This window comes from Typopeltis vanoorti, chromosome 13 (assembly GCF_054136105.1).
Source record: "Typopeltis vanoorti isolate ZY-2024b chromosome 13, IOZ_Tvanoo_1.0, whole genome shotgun sequence".
NCBI lineage: Eukaryota > Metazoa > Arthropoda > Arachnida > Uropygi > Thelyphonidae > Typopeltis > Typopeltis vanoorti.
In genome coordinates this window covers 118,072,535-118,093,297 of record NC_143561.1, presented here as the reverse complement: position 1 = coordinate 118,093,297, position 20,763 = coordinate 118,072,535, and the positions used below count along the sequence as shown (strand labels likewise).

The 20,763-nt window shown below is 37.0% G+C and overlaps 1 protein-coding gene across 3 annotated transcripts in view; it reads right to left on the bottom strand.

Moving 5' to 3' along the window:
• Window positions 1–20,763, bottom strand: part of LOC150100495 (FERM, ARHGEF and pleckstrin domain-containing protein 2-like) — a 726,486-nt gene that overhangs the window by 628,705 nt on the left and 77,018 nt on the right. The window lies entirely within an intron of this gene.

Below are 20,763 nucleotides of genomic sequence, written 5' to 3'. Positions count from 1 at the left end.
ATCCATCAAACCTCAGAAATACACTTTTTCCACAATTTTGGCCACTAGTGTAAGTGCTATCAAACAGTAACTGGATGGTGTTTATGGGGAAGCTTCTCCTTCATATTCCACTGTGAAGGAATGGGCTAAACATTTTTGCCTAAAAAGAGAGAGCATCATGATGGTCGGCCTGCAGAAGTGATAACTGAGGAACTGCTCAACAGATAGCTGAAACTTAAAGAAATATCAGCAAGGTTGGGGCTTTCTATAACAACCGTCTTTTGCATCATTCACGAGAAGCTTCGCATGACTTCTTCTCTCTTCAATTGAGCATTATGTGACCTGTTCCTGCAAGTTTTTAACACTTCCAACAATTCTCTCTGATGCCAAGGGAATCAGAGAAAAGTGTTGGAATCCATTGTCACCGGGATGAAACCATGGTCCTTTATTATGATCCTCTTTCTAAAAGGGAATCCATGGAGTGCCACAAACCAGGTGAAGCAATGCCAAGAAAAGCCAAGGTCACTCAAGTCCACCAAGAAGATCATGGCAATAACCTTTTGGGATTGTCAAGGAATTCTCTTGATTGCTTCAAGGAAAGGAATACCACCATGAATGCAGAATATTATAATTCACTCCTGCACAAACTGCACGATACCATAAAGGAGAAGATATGAGGAATGCTGAATCATGGTTTTCACCTGCTTCACAACAAATGCTCCAGTCCATATGGCTATTGTTGCAAAGGCTGCAGTGAAGGACTGTGGCTTCCAGGAGATTGAACATCCACCCTATAGCCCAGATCTAGAACTCAGTAACTACTACCTCTTCTCAAAACTGAAGAAAGACCTTTGAGGAAGAAAATTTGCAAATTAATTATAATGAAGTGAAAGATGCAGTTTTATGACATTTTGTAGACAAAAGTGCAAACTAATTTTTCAAAGGTATAGAAATGTTAATTCAAAGATGTGAAAAGTGTGTTGAAGTAAAGAGAGAATATGTTGAAAAGTAACACAGTTGTTTTCTTTCTATCACCTCTAAAAGCTAGTCAGGATGGAAGCTTATAGAACTACCCTTGTACTACTTACTATCTTATTACTTGAGATAGCAAAACCCATCAGAAATCCGAAATGTAGAACAGCTGCTTAGTAAATGGTATTCAACTGGAAATGTTCAAATATGAAGTTATAAAAGTTTTACACTGGCTCTGCTTCAGGTTTAATACCACTTACTCTGACAACATGATCCATATAGATTATGGAGATAGAGTATATCAAACCATCTTTTTGAATCTCCTTCAACTCTAACTGCTAATTTGTAACTGAAGCATAGACTATATATTACTCTGAATAATATTCCATTACTAAGATTTTTTTAAAAGGTTTCATTCATATCATTCATACACATTTTTCAGACCTATAAAACTTAAATATGGATCCCAGTTTTCCCATGATTTCTCAGCTGTCTGTCTTAACATAAAAACCAAATCCTAACTTCATGTGGCTGAAATCAGTTGGTTTTCACTATATTTCCCAAATTTTTTTTTAGTACATTCTTGAGTATGCTAGCATGCATATTACCTGGAATACCCAGTAGAAAAATTATTCTAATTCTCACATTCAGTTTTATTTCTATTTTATTGGGTATTCCAATTATTTGAAATTCAATCTTCTGATCAGGCATTCTGAATTACGAAACAGAGCCAATGTAAAACTTTTATACCTTCATATTTGAGCATTTCTGGTTAAATACCAACTACTTAACAGCTATTCCATATTTCAGATTTCTGATAGGATTTTTCTATCTCAAGTGATGATATGTATGCTTGACTGCATCTCTCACTTGAATACTTTTATAACACTGCTGTCACCTTCATTTAACAATATAAAATGATGCTTGGGTGTCCAAATGGCAGCAAGCCTTTTGGTCTCTTGACAAAGCAACTGGTCGTAACTTTTGCCAACACTATTCCCACCCCTATCATACCCAGATGAGTCTGTTGCATCATCACGCACAGAAAAAGCCAATCTCCTAGCTTCACACTCTTCCTCCAATGCATGCATAACTGACCATGGTAAATGTCCTCAAATCATTCCAGATGCCCAATACTCAATGCTCTCTGTCATTTTCCAAGAAAGAGATCAGAAAAATATCATACAAATTAGGGACACAAAAAAGTCTCCTAGCCCTGATGGCATTGCTTCAATTGTCATGAAAGTTTGTGCACTAGAACTGACTTCTTTCCTATGTCGCTTGTACATACTCTCTTAACTCCACTGATATCTACTATACAGCTTGGGAACGGATTGGCCTATGTTTAACCTGTTCCTAAGAAGAGTGACAAATCACTACTATCAAACTACTGCCTTATCTCACTCACCCCAGTCCTGTCTAAAATAATGAACAGAACAACCGATTCCCAACTTCTACACTACCTCGAAGGCACCCAGCTAATAAACAACCACCAATATGGATTTCGTCACTGCCAATCAACAGGAGATCTATTCATATATATCACCCATATCTGGACAAATGCCATGGAGACGTTTAGTGAATCTCAAGTGACTGCACTTGATATCTCCAAAGCTGGGTCTAGCACAAAGACCTACTAAGCAAACTCCCATCATTTGGTCTGTCCCATGAATTCTGCAGTTGGATTGTCAGCTTTCTGTCTGGATGCATGTGTGACGGTGAATGCCTCCGAAGCGAGTAATTATTATAATTTTATAAGCATTTTTACTATATTTTAAAATAAGTTTATTGTACATAAGTTTTTTTTTTTTTTTTTTTTTTTTTTTACTATATTCGTTTGAAAAAGGGGAAAGCTTTTGAAGTGGGGGGATAAAGTAACAAAGACTAATGCAGACAAAAAAAAAAAAAAAAAAAAAAGAAGAAGCCTAATGCATGTAAATTATGAAAACAACGTGATTGATATGAGCCCGCTGGTAAAACGAAACAGAACGAGTGATGCGATCGAGATTTGCTGGAAGGAACTGTTTAAGTAGATATCTGGGATATTTTTAAAACAGGATAATATCGCCTTCATAAGGTAAAAATCTAAGTTCAGTATTCCATAGCTGATATTATGTTTAACATCGCATGGTGAAATTGAACATATGATCAGAATTATGAATTGCACGACTACAAGGGGTAGTTGTTGTACAACTTTGTTTTAAACGTATTAAAAATGATTTGATCTTCTTGTGCGTTAATTTTACTCTCTGACTAACTTGCAGCCTAAATAAAAATTATATATCGGCCCGCATTATGAACTTTAGTAATTTCATAGATATTTGATTGACGCTTAATCACATGGCAATATCATACTAAACGTGCGCTATTGATAAATGATTGTCATCTTTATTAAGTGCCCCGGGATCACGAGGACTAGCGGACATACTTGTATGTGCTTGCTTAGAAAGACCTACTTTCAAAGATAGGAGGAAGCTTTTAAGAGTGTTTTCCTTAAAGATCTGATGCGAGATAAAATAAATAGGCAACTAGGCCTTAGATGCGTAGCGTGATTTCAACCAAATCTTTATTTATATATATATATATATACACACACACACACACACACACACACACACACATATATATACAGGGTGTTCGGGATAAATTTGACAGTTTCGTAAGGAAAAAGAAAATCTTCTTTGTATCTATTAAATTTAATGAATTGACAAAAAAACATTACAGGCAGAGTTAATTACAATACTATCAACAAGATTTACTCAAAATAACCACCATTAGCATCGATCACAGCTTCAATTCTGCTTCGGAACCTCGAACAAGCTGATGCTACAGTCTCCCTGGGAAGGGCCGCAAAAACTGTTTTAATTTTATCCATTAACTGGGCTTTTGTATTACTGGAAGTGCGATTGGTGTCTTTTTCAACTGTGCCCCATACAAAATAATCCATGGGGTTAAGGTCTGGGGAGTTTGGAGGCCAAACATTTGGACTGGTGAAGTCGTAGAAATTTTCAGACAACCATTTTTGACTTTTCCCAGAGGTGTGGCAAGGGGCCGAATCCTGCTGCCATACATACGGCCTACCATTGGCTACCCTTGTTATCCAGGGCTTGACTACAGTTAGCAACTCCACGAACAAAGCCCGAATTCCAATGCCAGGGTTCTTCAACACCTGTTCCTGCAGATTTGCGAGGAATTCTGCTGTACGAACGCAATCAGATCGTCTGCTAGGGATCTTTCTTCTTGCTACATCCTCGTAGTCACCATTGCAAGTCTCTAGTTCATGCCTGATTGTTTTTACTGTATTCAGGGAGCATTGGGCAGCAGTCGTAATATCCTTATTTTGATGGCAGGCACGAATCATCATGATACAAGTTATTCTCTTCCATGATTCAGGTGGGTTCCAGCTATCCATCCTTTCTGACATCTTGTATATGAATGAAGAAGGGTCCAAACTTTTAAATGAAGAGAAGTGTGTGTTAATACATGTAACTTACGGAAAAATATAATTAATTATAAATATGTCAAATTTATCCCGAACACCCTGTATAATGTAAAAAGTGGAGTTAAAATAATATTTAAATAATACCTTATATTCTTGTAAAGTACATAAAATATTCCCTATTGAAAGTCATATGAAAAACTAAAGAGTGGGGACTAGGCAAGATTAGGAAAATAAATCAGCAAAAGTAAATGTTGCGTACAAAAATAGGCACCCACATTAGAGACATTCGAAAAGAGAGAGAGTTGAAGTGATGTCATCACACCACAAGGAAATCACAGAACTTCAGTATTGAAACAAAGGATTAGTAAGATATTTAAGGGGGATGAGGGAACAGAAGCTCTCTCCTTTTTTTCACTTCCCTTCTTGGAGGATCCACTTCCAACTGTGAGGAGACGAGGCCGTACCTGTGGGGTTCCTGCTTCAATGCATGGAAGGACAAGGAGAAGGCTATTACCCGAGGATGTGACGGAGACTTCGGCAGTTCTTTCCTAACAACCCGATGGAAGATCATAGAAAATGTGTCAACAGGATATCTCCCTGATATTACTGGACTGTTTCCATGACAAGATCCGCCATGTGGATGTGAGTTCTTCCCAACACAGGACAAGTAACCGCAACTCTAGTTGAGAGCACAACAGTTATCTATGGAGTGCCTACACGACTATGGTACCTTGAAGTAAAGGAACACAAGCAAGAAATTCGAGACTGAAAATTTATTGATGTATCTGGACTGTGAATGTAAAGGTTACTGTGAGTAGGCACACTTTGTCAATGTTCTTTTTCTTAATTGTAGATGCATAGGATTAGTATAAGTAATAATTGTGATAATAGAAAGGAGTTGGTGTGACATTATGCATAGTGTTGTAAATATACTAGGGTAATATGGTTATGATCATGTACAAAGATTGGAAGGAGTTAATTTGGATTAGAAACAAGGGAATAACTGCTCTTACACTATAAATGTGTTAAGCAAAGCGCCAAAGTTACGTAGAAGCTATGTGTCTAACAATTACTTGTTAAGCTGTTTCAATATAGTAATATTGAAATAGTAATATTAATATAGTAATATTGATTGAGAGAAGTAATCCCCATAAATGTATTATTTTGTAACATCTTACTAGTTAGCAATAAATGTGTTGTATTTGTTTAATAACCTTGCCTGATCTTTTGCCAATTCATGTCTCAAAAACATTGTGAACATGTGTGCAAATTGATAGAGAATCGCCATGACTAACTGCATGAGTATATGTAATTTAGCTGTAAGATTTGCCTATGTTCCTTTTCCTGAAATTCTCAGACTATATTTATTCAATTAGATTGGTGCAGTCGAAAATCAAACAAATTTGTCTGATTGAGAAGAATGAGAACTTTGGTGAACTGCTAACCACAAGTTGAACACATTAGAAATCTTAAGGTCTGCTTTGCATGCAGTAGGAACTAGGGACAGAATTAAGAAAGGATAAAAGAGGGTCAAAATTAAAATAGAGTTAACTCAAGCAAAGTGATAAAGAATCATTTCTTTCATGCTTACATGGTGATCAGAATACATTATGAAAAATTATTGATATAACTACCATGTTGAATAAAACTTGAGTTTAATATAACCAAAATATACACTCAAAGTTTCGACCTTCACATTATGGTCATCTTTTGAAGTATACGTGTATATATATATATATATATATATATACACAAAGAAACGAGCTGCACTACAATCTACATAGCATGCTAAAGTTACTGATCAACCGTTAACACTATTTGACTGACCTCTGGTGCTAAAAAAAAAAAAAAAACGTCACTACATCAAAGCTAGAATCCTGTTATCGTTATTATTTATTAGGTTACAAAATTAAATTAAGCTGAAGAGTAACATGTTCATAAAGAAAATAATAGATAAATAAATAAACAGAAATTAAATTTACTTATATAAGTATACATATAAATTGCAACTGGTAATGGACAGTGGCAAATAAAAAGTGAAAAATTGCTTAGAGTCCTAAAGTCAGGATTTGCTGGAAACTGAGTGAGCTGAATGTGTGCCATCCAAATTCTTGGGATTTTAAAGGCCCCATTATTATTAAGATCAAGGTGGTTAATCAAAATTTCACAGGCTTCTTTAAATTTTGGTTCATACCAAGTTCATAACAATAGCATGCCATGTAGATTGTAGTGCAGCTTGTTTTCTTTTTATATATATATATATATATATATATACACGTATACTCCAGAAGATGACCTTAATGTGAAGGTTGAAATGTTGAGTGTATATTTTGGTTATATTAAATTTAAGTTTTACTCAACACGGTAGTTATATCCATAATTTTTCATAATGATAAAGAATCATCAAGTTCAAGGGATAATAAATCCCTCATTATTTTAAAGCCAGATACGAAACTCTGAGATCGAAATCTATCTAAGAGTTTCATGCCGAAGAACTATCGGCGAGTTCAAGCGTAAGTCAACACCTTGGTAGACAACACTAGGGCAACTTGGAGCAAGGTCCATCACTATCCTTAATATTTTCTCATAATGTAAAACGCAGCTCCTAGGAGATGTATTACCATTTTGCATTGTGAGGAGAGGTCACTACCCAGACCAGTTTCGACCTTTATTGAGGTCTCATCAGTGAGTAGGTAGACCTGGATAATACCAAGGTTTAAGCGAAACGAACTTACATACCCTTACTATATGAACTGCCAGACCGGTGTACCCATATATTATTATTACTACAATAAAGAGCCAAGAGGCTATTTTTTCCGGTATGTAAGTTCGTTTCACTTAAACCTTGGTATTATCCAGGTCTACCTACTCACTAATGAGACCTCAATAAAGGTCGAAACCGGTCTGGGTAGTGATCTCTCCTCATAATGTAAAACAGTAATACATCTCCAAGGAGCTGCATTTTACATTATGATAAAATATTAAGGATAGTGATGGATCTTGCTCCACCTTTGCTCCGAGTTGCCCTAGTGTTGTACTACCAAGGTGATGACATACGCTTGGACACGCCAATAGTTCTTCGACATGGAACTCTTAGATAGATTTCGATCTCTGAGTTTCGTATCCGGCTTTAAAATAATGAGGGATTTATTATCCCCTGAACTTAATTTACGCTGCCAGAAAAAAAAAAAATAGCCTCTTGGCTCTTTATCGATAAAGAATCATATTAGAAGCAATTATTAATTTAACAATGGCTCAGTCGACAGCAAAGACAAATAAAGCAAACGAGATAATATAACATTGCAGACATAGATGCAATCCAACACCATTTGGAATTAATGCCAAACTGCATATTTGCTGATTCGAGTTAAAGGAGGTCCAACATGGTATTAAATACATACATACATACATACATCTTCAAGGCCCACCTTTCCTAATTGGGTTGTGGGGGCAGCAGCTGCAAGAAGAACTTCCAATGGTCACGATCCTCCGCCACCAAGCTCAGGTGTTCTGGTGGCACTCTCAAACATGTCCACCCACGGTTTTGGATATAATCTATCCAGCGAGTCCTTGGCCTATCACGTGCCTCTCACCCTCTGTCTTGGCAAAGAGGGCCTGCTGAGGGAGCCTTTCTTGTGGCATTCTGACCAGGTGCCAGTACAATGTAACTGTGATCTCTCAACACGGAGAAGCAACGGTTGAGTATTGAGGGTTTTCTGAATTGCAGAGTTCCTGACTGCCGAGGTTTGTCAGCCCTGAAGGTACCTCAGGGCTGACAAGCCTCGAAGGAACCTCATTTCAGCCGCTTGGATTCGTGTCCGCATTCATTCAATCATTACCCAACTCTCATGAGCATAGGTGAGGATAGGGACATAGACTGTATTGAAGACAGCCAGCTTTGCCTTCTGGCTTAACTCCCGCTTCAATATTACCGAACGGCCAAGCTCCCACAATATTGCGCTTCTTGCTGAGCCAATCCGAGTATCTAGCTCTACGTCCCACTTTCCATCACTCGTGAATATGGACCCAAGGTATTTTAACTTCTCCACCTGCCTCAGTGAGACTCCACTCACATGTAGAGTGCACTGAGATAGTTGTCTTGAGACCACAAATGTTTCAGTTTTGGCCACATTGATCATCATTCCAGCTTCTGCACAAACAGCTACAAACCTATCCAGGGTCTGCTGGAGGTCATCTGTGGAAGAGCAAAGCAGAATTAGGTCATCTGCAAAAAAGCAGACGTCCAATGCTACATCTATCAATCCTGAAACACTCGCTGCCTTGGCTGTGCCTATCAATCCAGTCCATAAATATTATGAAAAGGTAAACCCTTGGCAGAGACCAAAGGAGACCGTGAAAGGTTCAGACTTTGTGCTGTTTACCCTGACACAAAACTCCGGGCATTCATACAGGGACTTGATAGCAGCTAATAGTTGGCCACCCACTCCATACTCCAGTACTACTTTCCAAGCTTATCCCGAGGAACCCAGTCATATGCCTTCTCCAAGTCCACAAAACATGCGTAGACATTCTTGGCATATTCCCAAGATTTCTCAAAGACTTGCCTTAAAGTGAAGATTTGGTCAGTTGTGCTTCTACCAGGACAAAAGCCACATTGTTCTTCCTGTAACTTTGACTCAACTATGCTCCTGCAGCTTCTTTCCAAGCACCTAGCATATACTTTCCCAGGCAGACTGAGCAGAGAGATGCCACGATAGTTGCTGCAATCTCTCTGGTCTCCCTTCTTGAAGACTGGTATTATTATGCCTGTCTGCCATTGCTTTGGTGCTTGCCCAGATATCTAAGCAGCCTAACACACTGGAGTCAGCCAAAGAATGGCATCTCGATTTTAAGGCTTTTAGCATTTCGGGCCGAATTTCATCATCACCAGCAGCCTTGCCCAATTTTAGCGATTTTATTGCTAAATGGACCTCTTCTGCTGTGAGACTAGTCATCGCCCCGCTTTGCACCTCTTGGATGTCCACAACTGCTGGGCTACCTGGATTAAGAAGGCTCTCAAAGTATTCCCTCCACCTGTGGAGAATATCCTTCTCGTTGCCCTTGCTGTGCACGATTTCGTCCCTCAAAGGTGGCGGATGGTCTGCCAGAATACTTTGTTTGCATTTGCATAGGATGAGTCTAATCTTTCTCCAAAGGATTCCCAAGCTTTCTGCTTTGCTCTTTACTGCCTGAGCAGCAGCTTTTCATGCCTCAGTGTACCAGAAACACATCTCAGGTGACCTGACCCTAAGCCATGTTAGGTAGACCTCCTTTTTTGCCCTTACAGCTTTTTGGACCTCTTGGTTCCACTAAAGTGTCCTTTTTTCACTGCCCGTCGCCACGCTGAGTCACTTTCTGCCACAGCACGAGAGTGCAGAAGCAGTGACAGCAGTTCTGAACAGCTCCCACTCCTCCTCAACATCTGCAGTATGCTTGGTAATCTCTTTGAACCTGGAGGAAATGTCATCTGAAAAATTCTTCCTCACAGCCTCATTTTCCAATGCCTCCCATTTCACACGGTATAGCTGCTTAGGCCTACCAGTGTTGATGGTAGCATCTGGTTTCTGAAGCTGTAGAGTGCAGATAACAAGATGGTGGTCAGTTGACAGTTCTGCCCCCTCTCTTCACACGAACGTCCAGCACTGAGGAAAATAGGTCTGCTGAGATTATAAATAAGTCAATCAAAGACTTTTGTCCAAGTGTATCCCTGTACCAGGCATACTTATGGACTTCTCGGTGCTGGAAGAAGGTATTCATTATGGACAAGCTGTTAGTACAGCAGAAGTCCAATAATTTCAACCCATTTGTGTTAAGGTCAGGGTCTTATTAAATAAAACGTATGGTATTAAATAAAAGTTTATAATTCAGCTGCCAGTATGTAACATCATCAACAATATCAGACTTGACATAACTAACATCTTTTCTCATGCTTCACTGCCTTGAAGAAATCTCTCTCTCTCTAACAGCCAACCTTTCTCTCTTTCTCTCTCTCTCTCTATATATATATATATAAATTATGCAAAAATGACAGACAGTAGTATAATAATCAGTAGGGCCGATAAGGGTAACTACTGCAGTCATTGATGCTAGTGAATATAATCAGAGAATGAATGTGTTGCTCAGAGACTGCACCACTTATAAACCAATGGATTATGATCCCACAAATTGTTAAAAGAAAATATTAAAAATGCTTTTTAAAAATGTCACATCTTTGATTCCTGAATTAGTTAAAAAATGGATCTGATATATTGATTATCAAAAAATCATAAACCAAATAACCCTCTCTGTCCCACAGTAGACGCCACTCATTCTCGTATAAGTTAGCCAAACAATCCTTAAACCCACTTACTGGTTATTCTTCATCTCATATTAAAAATTCCACTCATTTCAAATCTTTAATCCAAAATTCAGTTTTAGATCGCAATGATATCATGGAGATGGCCTGATATTAGAATTGGAGATGTCAAACTTAGCTCTTTGCTTTATACAGATTTTGTACTCCTAAATACATGTCGTGCAAGTTTTCAGGATTCTCTAGCTAAATTTAATAACAATTGTAACAAATTTGGCATGAAAATCAGCAATAAAAAGCCTAAAACTATAAAAACAGGTAGAAATATTGAACACATCAATTGCATTCTCAATGCAGAAGCTATAGAACAAGTAACATATTTCAGCTATTTATGCAGAGTTTTAGTGGAGATGGCATGGAAATAGCATAATAAGCAAAGATGGTATAATGGATAGCCAGCTGAATAAATTTGTGTAGAATAAAGAGAGATTAACTAAAATACTAGACTAGCAGTATATAAGACAGTGTTCAAACCACTTTTAAGTTATGGATCTGAGAGTTGGATTAGAAAAAGAAGTACTTGATCAAAGACTAGAGATGGGATGGTTCTGAGAAAAATTAGGGGAGTGAACAGATGGCATCAATGGCAGAATCATATTAAAAATGAAGATATTAGAAAGGAACTTAACATGTTAGCATTGATCTAAGGTACTATGCCCACTTAAACAGAATGGGTGAGGAAAGGTTAGCAAAACAGGTGTTTGATGCTGAGATGGCAGGAAAGAGAGCCAGAGGAAGACCAAGATCTAGGTGGATTGATTAAGTCAGAAGTGTCTTAGACGTTACGTTAGAGATGTTAGATATGACAATATTGGATTAATGACAAGTGATAGACTAATTTGCAGGAAAATTGTGGATAGGCAATTAACAATAATGTAAACTTTATCATGTAGTGCTGTCATAGTAGCCTAAACACCCCTTGGGGGTGTACATACCAATCTGTTTCATTTTTTCTAATGATGATAATGACAATATTATGCTAAACTTCGATGTCACCTCTCTTTTCACGAACATCCCTCATTCTGACACTAAATTGATAAAAAAAATGTCCCCCTCCTATTTTGCCATTCATTCTGACTACTTCACTTGGAAACAACCATTTATAAACAGACTGAGCCATGGGCTCTCCTCTGCCTCTCTAGCCAATTATTATATAAAGCATTTTGAAAAATATGCATTTAATACTGCTATTCTCAAACTTTCTATCTGGTTAAGATACATTGATGATGTGTTCTCTATCTGGCCACATGGCTCAGACACACTGGACTCCTTCCTCCATCTGAACACAAACAGCACCCTAAAAAAAATAAAATAACAGCCTGTGTTTTCTAGATACTCAAATCATCTTCCCAAAGGCACCCTTTCCTCTGTTTACAGAAACTCCCCCCCCCCCCACACACACACACTGGTAGATAAATAAAGAAACTTTCCCATCATTTCTCCTCTCATCACTATGGTATTACCAATACCCTTGTTAATAAAGCCTCCAATCTCTGTTCTACCTAGGCTGAAATTACTGCTGAACTCCCCTTTATTTGTCAGACCTTCTTGTTCAACATTTACAATGTTAGAAAGATGAACAAATTAATTGTTCATCCCACCTCTTCACATAACTCTCAACATGCTGACTCTAGTAATGCCATCATTGTTTCTTCTATGTAGGGCACCTCATAAAATTAGTCAAAACTCTAAAAAAGTATAATCAGTGCACTGCATTCAAACTTCACCTGAAGTTGGCTACTCTCATCTGCTTTCCTAAAGATCCTCTACTACTCTCTCTCTCTCTCTGTGCCACATGTTTATAAGGTTCCATATTCTTGAAACTTATCACATTATGGTCCAACTGAGAGATCTACAAACATCTGCCTAGAAGAACATAAGAAATACATCTGCCACAGTAAGTATCACCAGTCAATGTCAAGCTGATCATGCCTTGGAGACCTTGCACTGAATCAAATGGAAGAAATGCTACACTTCACCACAATAAATACAAATTTGAAAGACATTTTAGACTCCTTTCCTTTAGTGTTACATGGTGATCAGCATTCATTTCAGTAAAATTATGGCAACTACAACTGTATCAGGTGTTTACAGGGTTTCTTGTTCTTGAAAATTATCACATTACGGTCCAATTGGGAGATCTGCAAATATCACCACTGCCTAGAAGAACATAAGGAGTACATCTACTACAAACAAGTATGGCCAGTAATGTCAACTGATCATGCCTTGGAGACCTTAAAAAACCAACCCAATATCAATATTAAAAAATTGTATTAAAAATTTTTAAATTTTTAATACAATTAAACTTCCTAAGATTTGGGAACCTTTGGTTCTTAGGCATCCTGCCAAACAAGCTAACACTAGCCAATGGTACCTATAGAAGGTGCCCTCATAGGACTTGAGGCTTCCAATCTAATCTTTTCTACTTATTGTTTTGTGCAATTTATGCACATTTATAGGATTAATTAAATGTGTGTTTAATTATTTATGTATCCTGTTTATTTATTTATTTACATTAAACACTATAATGATTTCCAAATTTAATTTGTCATCTTCATAAAAAAATGTCTAAATAGGTGAAATATTTTACTTGTTCAACAGGTAATCTATTCAAAATGCACATGAAGTTTTCTGTTCCTACCTATTTTCATAGTTTTGATCTTTTTATTGCTGATTTTCATGCCAAATTTGTTACTGCTGACTTATATATAGACTATGTACTGCTCTGTATAATGTATAATATTCCATTTACAACATGTAATTGTAGTGTTTTGAAAGTCTTTTCTCTGAACATCTTGTCATATGCCTTTTCCAGATCTGGAAACCTTAAGTATACTTTCATATTTCCATATTTAAGTATTCCTGTTCAAATATCATCTACTCCAGCAGTCTTTCCACATTTCAAGTTTTTGATGGTTTTTTCTACCTCAAGTACTGACATGTACTCCTATTTCCATTTCCTCTTGAAAATTTTCTACTACTGCTATTCTGTCACTACTTGTTTCTTTTAACAGTCTTTCAAAGTAATTAAGACATAGAGACATTACAACTCCAGACATCTAGAATATCCTTATCTTCAGTTTGTTTAGCTATAACATGTATCAATTTGGATTAATTTTACAATACTTTGTCACCTTCCTGATAATTATCTTCGATATTCTTCCCTGAATTTTGTTTAGCTACTTTTATACATAGCTTAGCCCCTCTTACATTTTTCTCCGAATCATTTTAGGGCATCTGCTGATTTATTTGCCAGGTAGTTTTGGTATGCTTTCTTCTTTTCCAAAGACTGCTTCTTTAATATCTTGTGTCCACCATGATGTTATTTTTCTATCCTTACAGACAACTTCACCACATACCACACCCCACCCCTAGTGGAATCAGATGTCTTCTTCAGAGTTTGCCAATGGGACTCCAAGGCTTGGTTCTTATTTCCAATCTGTTTCATTTTTTCTTCAATAATGTTTGTATAGATGAGGCTACAGTTGACTTGGAGAAAGTGTTCAACTTTAATTCTTTCTAAAACTTTTTTACATACTGTTCTTTTCAATGTGATATTCAGTTTTATCCAACTTAAAACTAAGTGATGGTCACTTCCAATTTAAAATTCTCTGTACACTCTTGTATCCTGAACTAGCTCAATGATATCACTATCTACAATGACATAGTAGTCAGTGAGGCTTTTCTTATTTCTTGTGTTTTCTCCCCCACATGAACTTGTGTACATCATTATGCTACAACATGATGTTAGTCATGGCTAGTCTGTGTCCTGAGCAGAAGTCCAGCAGATACCATTATTATAAACTTTACCTTTTTCTCCAAATTTTTCCCAAACATTCCTATATGCTGGTGGGATTCATTTCTTACTCTGCTGGTCAGATCTCCAAAGGACCAATTTTTTTATATCAGCTGCTTGCTAGTGACTCAAAAAATTCCTCCACTTCCTACGTAGGAAAACCTACAGGATCATAGGTACAGATAATCATTATCCATTTCTCCATTCTGAAGCCTGCCTACATAACTACTTGAAACTGTCTTCCAATTAAATATTTATCGTCATGTTTGGTGTTGAATGCTATTGATACTTTCTTCCTTTCCTTGATTGTTATGCCTGAACATAACACACTATCCTTATTTAGTAAAGATCTCGCCTGCTTAATCTTCTTCGTCTCGATAATGCCACTTATGTTCATGTGATATTTTTCCAGTTCTTCAAGTTCAATTTCTTCATTAATACTCCTTATGTTGATGGTTCCTATCTTCAGTTCTTCTGAAATTAGGTTTCTTCTTCTAGATATTGAGCTGGAGTTTGTTCCAGTAGTTGACTTTTCATTGTTCACTCCACTTCCTTTACAAAAACAGCAGGGCCTTGTTTGATTTGTTAGCACACAGCAAGCATGAAATCTCATCATGCTGTATCATCACATGTATTTATATTTTAAGCTAATAGAGAACTGACAATTTGGTCACTAAGACCCAAATATGCAAACACATCCTCATTCATTCAGTATCCAGTGGATACCTACTAAATACATGAAAATGAGGACTGGGTATTAGGTTGGAAGCCCCAGCCAATGCATTCTTTAAAGATAATGTGGAAGTCGCCTTCCAGTTATATGGTTTTGACTCTTAAACAGCCCCTAATTGTAACACATGAAGTTAAGTATCAGATTAGCAAATTGGTTTGGAAACTGACTATGACAGATATCAGAGTTATGTGTGGAAGAGTAATATTGGAGTGTGTGTGTGGGGGGGGGTTGCATGAAATGTAGACAACGGGAGAAGTTGCTTGATCTCAATGTCAGTATTTCAGGCTTTAGTGATGGCTTTTGCGTTAAGGAAATGAGTATCTATCTACCAATGGATTCAGGAGAAATAGAGGCTGTAAGGATCAGATTTTCACTTTACGACAAATAGTTGCGAAATCTTGAGAATATAACAAACATCTCTATTTAAGTTTTGTAGATCTGGAAAAGGCATATGACAAGGTGTTAAGAGAGAAGCTATTCAAAACGCTACAGTTGTGTGGTGTCGGTGGGGCATTATATCAAGCAATACTTAGTCTTTATTTGAGTTATAAGGCAGTAGTTAGAATTGAAGGAAGTACAGGAAAATGGTTGGAACGACAAATAGTTGCGAAATCTTGAGAATATAACAAACATCTCTATTTAAGTTTTGTAGATCTGGAAAAGGCATATGACAAGGTGTTAAGAGAGAAGCTATTCAAAACGCTACAGTTGTGTGGTGTCGGTGGGGCATTATATCAAGCAATACTTAGTCTTTATTTGAGTTATAAGGCAGTAGTTAGAATTTGGTCACTAAGACCCAAATATGCAAACACATCCTCATTCATTCAGTATCCAGTGGATACCTACTAAATACATGAAAATGAGGACTGGGTATTAGGTTGGAAGCCCCAGCCAATGCATTCCTTAAAGATAATGTGGAAGTCGCCTTCCAGTTATATGGTTTTGACTCTTAAACAGCCCCTAATTGTAACACATGAAGTTAAGTATCAGATTAGCAAATTGGTTTGGAAACTGACTATGACAGATATCAGAGTTATGTGTGGAAGAGTAATATTGGAGTGTGTGTGGGGGGGGTTGCATGAAATGTAGACAACGGGAGAAGTTGCTTGATCTCAATGTCAGTATTTCAGGCTTTAGTGATGGCTTTTGCGTTAAGGAAATGAGTATCTATCTACCAATGGATTCAGGAGAAATAGAGGCTGTAAGGATCAGATTTTCACTTTACGACAAATAGTTGCGAAATCTTGAGAATATAACAAACATCTCTATTTAAGTTTTGTAGATCTGGAAAAGGCATATGACAAGGTGTTAGAGAGAGAGGAGCTATTCAAAAGAGAGAGAGTTAGAGAGAAGCTATTCAAAACGCTACAGTTGTGTGGTGTCGGTGGGGCATTATATCAAGCAATACTTAGTCTTTATTTGAGTTATAAGGCAGTAGTTAGAATTGAAGGAAGTACAGGAAAATGGTTTGAAGTTAAATCTGGTGTCAGACAAGGACGTATATCATCCCCTCTGTTATTCATTATCTATATGGATCACATTATGAAGGAAACTGGCATTACACCTGATATCAAAATTGGAGATGTTAATCTCAGCTCTTTCCTTTATGCAGATGATGTTACACTTCTAAATAAATCCAGTACAAGTCTGCAAGATTTCCTGATAAAATTGAATAACTGTTGTAATAAATTTGGTATAAAAATCAGCAATAGCATAACAAAGACAATGATAATAGGCAGAAACATTGAAAATATGAACTGCATTTTGAATGGAGAACCCATAGAACAAGTAAAACATTTCAGGTACTTAGGCATGATTTTTAGTTAAGATGGTAAATTAAATATGGAAATAGACAAGAATCAACAAAGCTGGTATGGTAGGAAGTCAACTAAATAAATTGATATGGAATAAGAGAGAAATTAGACAAATCACTAAATTAGCTGTATACAACACAGTATTCAAGCCAATTTTAACTTATGATCTTAGATCTTAGAAATAAAACACTTGACCAAAGACTAGAGACCACAAATATGAGAGTCCTGAGAAAGATTAGGGGCATGAACAGATAGCATCAATGGCAATATCATATTAAAATCAAGAATATCAGGAAACAACTTGATATTGTTAGCATCCAGGAATATGTTAGCAGAGCTAATCTCAGGCGGTATGGTCACTTGGAATTGGAAAGGAAAGATTAGCAAAACAAGTGTTCTCTGCCAAGCTGGCAGGGAAAAGACCCAGAGGAAGACCAAGGTATAGGTCAATTAATATAGTAAAAAGTGCCTTAGAAGACAGAAATATAAGATCTGATAATGTTGGAGTCTTGACAGGTAACAGATCGATTTGGAGGAAAATTGTTGATATAGTAATGATGTAAGTTTTTCATGTAGTACTATCATATCCTGTACACCCCTACATGTCAGGAATGTGATGAGTTATTCATGTCAAAGTTTCTGGAACAGAAAACTAAAGACAGTAGAATGTAAATAAATAATTAGTGACTAAAAATAATTATTAACAGCCAACATTTTGCTAGCTTAAACTAGCATTACACACTCAGTGAAAACAGAAACTAAAATGACCTCAATAATAAGGACAGTCACATGTGTGGAGGATGACAATGGTGCCCTTTGCAGTGATTCCTGTTGTTAATACAGATGAGCAGATAGGCTAACATTCTGTTGCAGTTAAGCAGGTTCTGTATAACTTATGCTGCTTTCAGGAACAGTCTTTGATTTAAAACAGAATTTGTAAAGTAGCCTGGCTCTCTTCCATCTTACGAAGTGGTATTTCTCAATGGCATGTTGAGATAGTCTGTTCTTTGGTTATCCATTCTGGTTGCATTTTTTGTGTTCTTTTTCCTGACCAAAATAGTTCATCGTGTCTGTCCAAAATATTGAATTACATACTGGAAGGGAATGCTGTAGATGTCTGGGAAGGAGAAAAGGTTAAGGCAATCCTTATCTTGTCTAAGGCAGGTAGAAATTTTGTTTAAAGGTTTGTATATAGTTCTAATTCTGTGTCACTTCAGGAGGGAGTCCAGTTTGTCTGTTGTGCCTTTGATGTATGGAAAAACAGAGTGTGTGCATAGTCTGGTTTGAGGGATGGGGAATTGTTGTTCTTTTTAAGGAGATTGGCCATAGTTTTTTTTTTTTTGTTGTTGTTGTTTATATCCATTTTGTTGGAATAATGCGAGTAGAGCTTGTTCCAGGTGCAATGTTTGTCGTAGGACGAAGTTTGCTCTGTCCTGGATGCCAAGGTTTTAAAATTTTCAAACTTCTGGGCAGGATGGTGGTGTGAAGTGGCATGTAGGTATCTTCCTGTGTATGTGGGCTTACAGAAAACTAGACATATGAGGGACCTATCTGCCTGCCTTGTTAAGGATCACTTAAGACGCTCTCGCTCCTTCCCAGTTGTCCACAGTATCCTCTACCATTGTGGATCTCAATCTTTTGGACAGATGGTACAATCTACTTTGGTAAGGAAAAAAAAACGAAAAAAAAAAAAAATATAACCAAAATGGAGAATCAAAAAAGCAGATATGAAATTATTAACATAACTAGGTACAGTCGGGCAATAGGTGGTAGCATAATTATGCACTAGTGATTAGGAAGCCTCCTGATGCATTACTATTAGGTGTAGTTACACATACTGACTAGAAGCAAGCTGGAAGAACCACTCTACAGTTGAATGGAAGAAGTTCCAAGTCTTTGCAATATCAGACATATGTGAAGGAAATCAATAACACTGTACATGTAAAAGGAAAGTGGGGATAAGGGGTATAGAAGTCAGACTCCCTTGCTTTGGAGAGCAATTATAAGAGGGCTTGCAACATCAATTACTCTGATAATTTAAGCTGATGCTTCACCGGAAAATTTCACTGATTGTCTGCTAATGATAAGGTCTAGTTGATTTTCTTCCACTGAGAAAAGTATCCATCCCTTTACCAAATGAAAATACTTAATGAATTCAAAAGAAGAACTTTGGTGGAAAAGGACCACATTAATACAAGAAGGCAGACTGACAAATGGCCAGGGAAAGGCTATACAATACACTCTGCCTATCTATTGTTGATATACACCCTCTGTCCAAAAAGAAATCGAAAGTTTCAAAAATAGAAGAAACTAGTGGCGCCACCTGTTATATCTTTTTGTTGTTGAAAGCAGCAACCTTCATTAGTGTTGTATCAACTGTTTATGACATTTGTTTCATTAGAAGCAGAGTTATAGTACCAAGAGTGACAGTGTGTTTTGACAAACGATCGGAAAATGAGTTTCAAACAGAGAGCAGCAATTGACTTTTGTGTTAATTTGAAAAACATTTAAGTATGCTTTTCAAATGCTTTAAAAGCATACGGTGATGAATGTTTATCCCGTACTCTCAGGTTTATGAGTGGTTTAAGCGATTTCAAAGTGGTTGAGATGCTTGAGGACAACGAAAAGCCTAGCCGTCAAAAAACTGGACTGAGCGAAGTTAAATCAAAAGAGTGCGTGATTTCATCAAAGAAAACCCAAAATCGTCCATGAGATTGATTGAAGATGAATTGGGGATTCCAAAATCAACTGTGCACACATTTTGACTGAGAGTTTGAGCCTTCATAAATTGAATTCATGATTTGTTTCCCACAAGCTGACTGACAACCAAAAAATGTATCGAATTGAACACTGCAAGGACCTCATTAAAACTGCTTGTAAGGACTCAAACTTCCTTGAAACAATCGTTACTGGTGAAAACGTGGTGTTTTAAGTATGAGCCTGAAACAAAGCACCAGAGTGCTGAATGGAGACCACCAGAAGAGCGGCATCCGAAAAAAAGTCACTTGGAGACGTCAAAAGTAATGACAATGCTGATTTGTTTCTACAATTCTAAGGGCATTATCCACAAAGAATTTGTTCTGCCTGGCCAAAAAGTCAATGGTGAGTTTTATCTGGAAGTTTTTGAAGCGATTGATAGCGAGAATTTGTTGCGTACAGCATGAATATCGTGATGTAGGCAGCTGGTCACTTTTGCATGATAATGCACCATCTCATCGTTTGAACATTGTGAGACAGTTTTTGAGCAAAAACCAAGTTTGTGTGTTGGATCACTAGCCGTATTCACCTGATTTAGCACCCTCTGACTTCTTTCTCTTCCCCCAACTTCATTTGTTGATGAAAGGAAAGCGATGACCATTGAAAATATTCAAGCAGCAGTACCCACGACCCTCAACAGTATCCCAAAAATCAATATTAAAACTCATTTAACAAATTAATTGACCATGTCAAATGCTGTATCAAAGCTGAGGGAGAGTATGTTGATTAAAATAAATTATTTGAATAATTATAATTAGCCTGTGTTTTATTTTCTATCAAAAGTTTGGTTTATTTTTGGACAGAGGGTGTAGAACTTGTACTATAACTTTTCAGCTTTGTAATAGAGTATAATTTTTTTAATGGTCTCCATTATAGAAAGTTCACAGCATTTAAGTTATCTAAATCTCTACATATTCA